This window comes from Hevea brasiliensis, chromosome 10 (assembly GCF_030052815.1).
Source record: "Hevea brasiliensis isolate MT/VB/25A 57/8 chromosome 10, ASM3005281v1, whole genome shotgun sequence".
Classification (NCBI taxonomy): domain Eukaryota; kingdom Viridiplantae; phylum Streptophyta; class Magnoliopsida; order Malpighiales; family Euphorbiaceae; genus Hevea; species Hevea brasiliensis.
The window spans coordinates 84,978,104-84,984,475 of record NC_079502.1 but is presented as its reverse complement, the minus strand read 5'-3'; positions in this window follow the sequence as shown (position 1 = coordinate 84,984,475).

Genomic DNA, 6,372 nt, shown 5'->3' with positions numbered 1-6,372 from the left:
TCAGTATCCTATCTGTACCCTTTTACTCACCTGAGTTTTGATTTTTATTCCGCCTTATGGCATTTTGCCGGATCGCCTTCTACGTCAGCCTAGTGATTCAAACACAGTTACCTACATTTTGTCTAGCTGTTTCTACGTAACTCGGGACTAGATGACTTACGTTCAGAAATAATAAAGATTAACGGAAGTGTGGGTTAACCAGCACGGGAATAAACTAGAACATATTTTTGCTTTGTTTTTTATTTAGCGTGACACAAACTTAAAGAAAACAACAGGCATAAGAAAGAGAACAAAGGAAATACGTGAAACGAGAGCTAGACTTAATAAAATGGCGATATTAACACCGACTGTAGGAGTCGAGTCTATTGATCTAACTACAGAATCGTAAAAAGTAGCAAGATTACAGGTTGGCAGCCGGAGGACTGTGGTTTGCCTCGAAATGAAGTATTCTTTGTTAAAATGTAAACAGGTCAAAATGACCAAGCTTGAGTGGAGTTGAGCTTAGATAATATGAATGGAAATAGAGGATAACATAGACAGAAAGTGGGAGTGTCACAGGATAATGAACGAACTGAAAATGAAAAGTTTCAGTATTCCAGAATCCCTTTTGCAAGAAAACACTTCAGAAAACTAGTTTCAAAAGTTTTTTCTATGAAAACTCAAAATAGCAGAGTAACAAACTGAATTAAGTTTCAGAGTTATTCCACTATAGTCACTGCCTCTTGCCTATATTTTCCGTCCTTTGAACAGTTTTTCATGCAGGTATTCATAGGAATCGGGTGCTCCCCATGAAGGGTCAGGATTTATTTTGAGGGAGATGGAGGGTCAAGATTTCGAAGGACATGATCGGATGTTCAGGAACTAAAGAGAATCAAAACGAATGGTTGAGATCACCCTTCAGAATTTTTGTCCTTCTCTTCTTTCAATCTGATGGTCCCAAATCTTCTCGTCCGGAACGATCTGAGGGCTAAGAGCGAAAGACGCTGGTATTGTCGTCTTCTCTCTTGATCCAAGGGTTCCGGATTTGTCCTTACAAGTGAGATCAACGGTGGGGATTGGGATGTACAGGACTGTCATGACATACCCTGGCACCTTTCAGCATTGCGGGCGATTCTTAGGCGTGCGGTGGAGATCTCGCCTGCAACGCTTTAACTACCTCGGCTCTGATTCTGACGACGGTTATTTGGGATTTGTCTTATTCCTTTTGTCTTCCGATCCCTCTTCTTGACACGCTCCTATTCCGATCTCTCATGTTAATCTCCCGTCTTCCGATCTATTATTCTGATCTCTCCCTTTCTCTGGTCCGGTCTGGTCAAAGCATTAATTTCCCCTTGATTCTCGAGGCGTTAAGCCGTTTCTCGCTCGACAATAAATGCTCATTTTCCCCTATATATACCCCTGTCGACAGAGACATTTCCTTCATCTGATTTTCCTCTCTTCCTTCTTACTTTTCCTGTTCTAGCTGCTCCGGCGGTCGTTCCGGCCATGATGGTGGTTTTTGATCCCTCTCCGATGGACTTCCTTATTCCTCGACTGAAAATTTACGATCCCGGTGATCGGATAATAGCGATAACCTTATCTGATGATGGTGAGAGAACTGAATCAATTAACCGACCGATTATGACCTCGATCGTGCCGATCTCGAGTCGTTCAACTGGCATAATCGGCGAACCGATTTTGGCCGAGCAAATTGCTGATGTTCCGCCGGCCCTTGACGGTTGCTCTCCCAAGTTTATTCGGCTTCTCACCACATTGGGTGTTCCGACAGCGGCTTTCCTCCACATTGGGTGTTCCGACAGCGCCTCGGTTCTGGTCGGTGACACCCCTTTGGATCAGTCACAATGTGACATTCCGGTCCCTAGAGATCGCCCAAATAATGTATTTTGTTTTCAATGTAATCCGATCTCTAGAGATCACAGAAATGATGTAATCCAATTTTAGTGTAATCCGATCCCTAGAGATCGCCCAAATGATGTAATCCGATCTTTTGAAAATAAAGACTTTATTTTGTCGATTATCATCTTATTATTTTTGCATTGATTATTTTATGATCTCTAATGTGATTATCCGATCTGGTTCTTTACCTGAATGACACTTAACTGATCCTTTATTCAAAATATTCAACTTATTATGCCGATCTCCAATTAACCGATCTCGGAACATTCGAATATTTGAGAGAAGTGTCAGAACAGCTGTCGAGTCCCACCAATCGATGCGTTGCCTAGAACCTCGCGAGCATTAAATGCTCGGACTAGTATAAATAGGGGTGGGGGGGTTAGCCAGTTGTTCTCTCATTCCATTTTCAATCCCCTGCTCACAACTTCGAAGTTCTCTCGTTTTCTCAAGTTCTTCCGACGCCGATCAGACTCCGGTAAGGGCTTTGATCTTCTTTTTTTAGTTTAAGTTCTTTATTTCTTTTGAAAATGAGCGGTGTCGAAGGTCAAAGAGCGGCGAGTCCTCCCTCGATTCAGTTCTCATGGTCGTCTGACGAAGAAGAAGTGGTCGGGCCAAGCGCGCAAACGGAGCCTCCTAGGGTCTCCGTTCCAGGTCCGGGGCGGGTCATACCATCAAGGCACGTACCTTCTTCAGGGAGGGAGAATCTCCTTATGGACGAGTTGCCATCGATCTTACAAGAGTCCGATCTACAATCGTTTAGCCAAGAGTACAATATTCGCCCTGATTCGTACGAACTTATCCGGTGCCACGGCGATCATCGAGCCGATCACTTCTTTGAAGAGAATGACCTGGTTATGGTATACGAGGAACAGTTAAAGGCCAGTCTTCGGTTCCCTCTGGATGATTTCTTCAAGGAGGTCCTAAAACTTCACCGGATATGCATTGCTCAGATTCACCCCAACTCGTGGCGGATCTTAGTAGCTTTTCGAGGTCTATGCCGATCTAAGGGAATCAGACCTACGGCTAAGGTGTTCGCCGAACTGCACAGGCTAACTCGCCGAAAGGACGATGATCACTGGTTCTTTCAGGCGAAGCCTCATTGCGGGCTCTTCACCGACCGCCTCCTCCCTTAAAAATTGGAAGAACCGCTTCTTCATTCTGAGGAGCAAAGATCCGTCCTGCTTTGAGGACTTCCCTCGTAGCTGGTGGCACCAGGGGCCTTTGCTTCCGAAGCACGTTAACCTAAACCAGGAAGAAAGCTTAATAGTGATGGATCTGAAAAGTCAGGCTGCCACTCAAAAGTATTCCTGTTTAGACGCAGTGACCGCCGAGCTGCACCATTGGACCCTACAGCTGCTCATCGGCCAAGATCGCGAACTTTCGCTCTCTGACCTCGGCACTGGTATTTTCTAAATCTCAGATCTCAGGACCTTAACAATCTCACTGACCTTTCCTTTGTGCAGGTATGGCTGGTGATGAGGGTTCTAGGAAGCGGAAGAAGGAAAGAGAGATCTCCCGGAAAGTAAAGGAGATGAAGCGTTCGGAGATGCCTCGAACTCCCGGCCATGAACCAAGGGAGACGCAAGGAGGCCCGTCCCGACCTTCGGGGCCGCTGATCACTGAGGCTATCCGATCTCCTCCTCAACAAGAAGAGCCGGCTCCACCCCCCCCAGTTGCTCCAAGCACAGAAAGGGGCCCTTCTCAACCTTCTGTGAGATCCTCCTCTCGTGGCGCTCAAACATTGATCGAGTCTCTGAAGAATAACCGGACTGTTCGGGAGAACCCTGGTTTTGCCAAGGTCTTGGGATCTTCCATCTGCCTTCAGGAGGATCAGGATAGGCTATCCCCGGACAGCCTTGACGATATCTTGACTCGCGCCATGAGCCTGAACGTGGAGTGCCTGGTGAGCCAAACCATAGTTCGAGAAAAGGCTTATCGCCTAGGCAAGGAGGTTGAGAAGAAGAATCAGGAAATGGCTTCCCTCCGATCCCAACTTGCATCTGCTCAGGATTACATATCTCAAGTTGAGGGGCGGGCGAAGTTCTATGAAGACAGAGTGGCCGAACAGAATCATGTTCTGGCTGAAAGGGATCGGGCTCTCAGGGAAGTCGAGGCGCTCAGGGCCAACGAAGCTTCTCAGGTCGCCCAACTTATCGAGGAGCTTAAGGCAAAAGACGAGGAAATGGTGACGGGGATAGCTGGTGCCTATGTGAATGCTCACAAGGACCTCCGCCGAACCTGCTGCGTTACCCGGAAGAGGACTTCTCTTGGATGGCCGACCTGGCTCCTGAAGGCGAGGGGGAAAGCGAAGAGGAGGCCGAGGGTGAGAGAGAGAATGAGCAAAATGTAGATCAGGCTGGGGGTGATCCCCCAGCCGAATGACTTGTACAAATTTTTGAAATGAAATGGAATGTCTCTTTTGTTCAATGAATGGATGTGATTGGAAAATCTCTGAATTGCCTAAGTATTTGATTGTATGAGCATAGCGAAACAAGAACTAAATGCAATTATTAATCTGAGTATAAGAGATCGGAAAGCACAATAAGCATGAGATCGGTGGGGAAGAAATGCTGAATGGGACTTGATTAAAATTGAAAATTTAACTCGAACACTTAAGATCGGAATCCTCATTAAACCGAACCAAAACCTTAGCTCTTAAACTTTCGAAAGGGAGATCGGCAATAAAACTGGTAAGAAAAGATCTAGTGCCAGTTCATTTCGTTTATCAGGAATATACTTGACGGGTCCTGAGTTTCGACAATGGGTTTGAGAGATCGGTGAGCGATAGACTGGTAAAGCTTTGACTGATGCGAGAACTTAACAATTTGATTTAATTCTTTGTGAGGAGAGATCGGAATTGTGACTGCCTATCAAAGAGGGATCGGAAATGTGATTAGCTGTCCAAAGGAGACTTAGTATCGGGGATCGGTGTCAAAGTTTTATTGATTTTGGGGATTGGCCAAAATATGGTGTCGACAGCTGCCCCTCTTTACATAATTTCTATTAAAGGAAAAAAATTTCCGTGTAGGAATTATGTAAAGATTCAGACTCATATTTTGGACGATTAGGTGTACCTAAGTTAATGACCTAGAAATTGGCAATGGAAGTTAGAATACTAGAAAATTAAAACCAACTTGGATCAAGGAACCAGGGGTTGACAACAGGAAAATTAAAATCAACTTAGATCAAGGAACCAGAGGTTGATGACATAAATGTAAATTGCAAGAAATTAAAATCAACTTAGATCAAGGAACCAGAGGTTGATAACATAAATTTAAATTGCATGAAATTAAAATCAACTTAGATCAAGGAACCAGAGGTTGATAACATAAATTTAAATTGCATGAAATTAAAATAAACTTAGATCAAGGAACCAGAGGTTGATGACATAAATTTAAATTGCATGAAATTAAAATCAACTTAGATCAAGGAACCAGAGGTTGATGACATAAATTTAAATTGCATGAAATTAAAATCAACTTAGATCAAGGAACCAGAGGTTGATAACATAAATTTAAATTGCATGAAATTAAAATCAACTTAGATCAAGGAACCATAGGTTGATGACATAAATTTAAATTGCATGAAATTAAAATCAACTTAGATCAAGGAACCAGAGGTTGATAACATAAATTTAAATTGCATGAAATTAAAATCAACTTAGATCAAGGAACCAGAGGTTGATGACAGAAATTTAAATTGCATGAAATTAAAATCAACTTAGATCAAGGAACCAGAGGTTGATAACAGAAATTTAAATTGCATGAAATTAAAATCAACTTAGATCAAGGAACCAGAGGTTGATGACATAAATTTAAATTGCATGAAATTAAAATCAACTTAGATCAAGGAACCAGAGGTTGATGACATAAATTTAAATTGCATGAAATTAAAATCAACTTAGATCAAGGAACCATAGGTTGATAACATAAATTTAAATTGCATGAAATTAAAATCAACTTAGATCAAAGAACCAGAGGTTGATGACATAAATTTAAATTGCATGAAATTAAAATCAACTTAGATCAAGGAACCAGAGGTTGATAACATAAATTTAAATTGCATGAAATTAAAATCAACTTAGATCAAGGAACCAGAGGTTGATGACAGAAATTTAAATTGCATGAAATTAAAATCAACTTAGATCAAGGAACCAGAGGTTGATGACAGAAATTTAAATTGCATAAAATTAAAATCAACTTAGATCAAGGAACCAGAGGTTGATGACAGAAATTTAAATTGCATGAAATTAAAATCAACTTAGATCAAGGAACCAGAGGTTGATGACATAAATTTAAATTGCATGAAATTAAAATCAACTTAGATCAAGGAACCAGAGGTTGATAACATAAATTTAAATTGCATGAAATTAAAATCAACTTAGATCAAGGAACCAGAGGTTGATAACATAAATTTAAATTGCATGAAATTAAAATCAACTTAGATCAAGGAACCAGAGGTTGATGACAGGATTGC